This window comes from Suricata suricatta, chromosome 4, assembly GCF_006229205.1.
Source record: "Suricata suricatta isolate VVHF042 chromosome 4, meerkat_22Aug2017_6uvM2_HiC, whole genome shotgun sequence".
NCBI classification, from domain to species: domain Eukaryota; kingdom Metazoa; phylum Chordata; class Mammalia; order Carnivora; family Herpestidae; genus Suricata; species Suricata suricatta.
The window spans coordinates 408966-410586 of NC_043703.1; positions in this window are offsets into that span (position 1 = coordinate 408966).

Sequence of the window (1621 nt, forward strand, 5' to 3'; positions counted from 1 at the left end):
GGAGAGGGACGGCTTGCAGCCCAGCCAGGAGGCCCTCACCTCTGACAGTTGTAGAGGTCACAGCAGTAACATGTGTTGCTCTTCACCTTCAGCGGGCACTTGCCGTTCAAGGAGTGACAGGTGACCTGCCAGCAGAGAGACCTTGTCAGGTGCTCGCCCTTCCTCTACCCAGGGTGGGCAGGGCTGCCTCCCTGGGCACCAGGACCCGGCCACCGTGCCCGAGGCAGGTTTCCTGCCCCTCCACGTGCTTGCGGGTGGCAGGGCCATCCCCTGATGGAGGGTCAGAGGACCAGGCCTGGGCACCAGGGAGTCCAGGCAGCCAACGTCTGGTGGATGAGAAGAGGGCAGGGCTCCAGGAAGGGACAGGAGGGGCAGGCGGGGAGGGATCCGGGAGGGGGCAGGAGGGGACCGGTGAGGACACCTCCCGGTGACCACACACAAGGCAGCAAACCCCCAGCTGCCCGACTGTGCCATACCAGCCCCGCATAAGCCATGGGGAGTCCCTGCCTTGGGCACCTGCTGTAATGAATGACACCATAATGGTCGGGAGACTTTCGATGTTAGAAGAGCGAGATCAGAGAAAAACCATGTGCCTTCCTCCTTCCTCCAGTGCTCTCAGTGTGTGGCTAGAGCCATGCTGCCATGCGTGGGAGGGGAGCCAGGGATGATCACCCCCTTCAGAGGGAAGATGGTGGCGTCTGGGAAGGAGAAAGGGAGGGCACGGGCTGGCGGAGGGAGGACTGGAGGGACGACGAGGTGCCGGGTGAAGGGCAAGTGCGAGCTGGCGGCCCGGGCTCCCAGCGAGGGCTCAGCTGGCCCCAGGCAGGGGAAGGACTGGGCCCCCCCACAGGCCCTCAGACCATCTCTGGGGCCCCTCTTGGCCACACCTCCAGAACCACGGGACACGTGGCCTCCCTCTGAGGGTCCTGTGGTCACAGGCCAGGGACACTGGTGTGTGCAAGCAAGGGCAGGAGGGAGGCGGACTGGGAGTGAAAAGGGAAATGTCCAGACCCGAAGACCAGCCGAGGGCCCGGGAGGGGCTGGGCTGTAGGCTGGAGGGGAGAAGGGCAAGGCAGGGGAGGGAGGAGTGAGGGCAGAAGGTGGCTGGTGGGAAGGTCAGCGCCACAGGCCGGGGAGCTGGAGGTCAAGAGGCCTGACCCTAAGGGTCCCCTCCCAGGAAGCGTGCGTGGGACAGCACCTTAGAACTGGTCAGCCCTCAAGGGACCTCCAGCTGCCTGTTTTGCAGGCAAGTCTCCATGTGGCCACACTCCTCTGACTGCACTTTGCCCCTGGCCACTGTCACACCAGAGAGACAGGGTTGAAAAGCTGGGCAGAGGCCACCTGGCCTATAAACCCTCTGTGGGCCAAGCTGCTGGCCCTGGTTTACAGCTGCGTGGGCAGCGTGGGTCCCTGAGTCCTCAGGGAGCTTTTCAAATCCCGTGTCCACTGAATCAACAACCTGAAGCAGGACCCAGCGTCAGGATTTGCTCAAGCCCCTGGGCTGGTTCCAAGAGATGGAGGGTCAGGGACAAGGGGCAAGCCAGGGCGTGTCCTCAGAAGCCTGAGAGACAGGATTGAGGAAGAGGTCCTGCCCCTCCCTGGCCCCAGGAGCAGAAGGGAG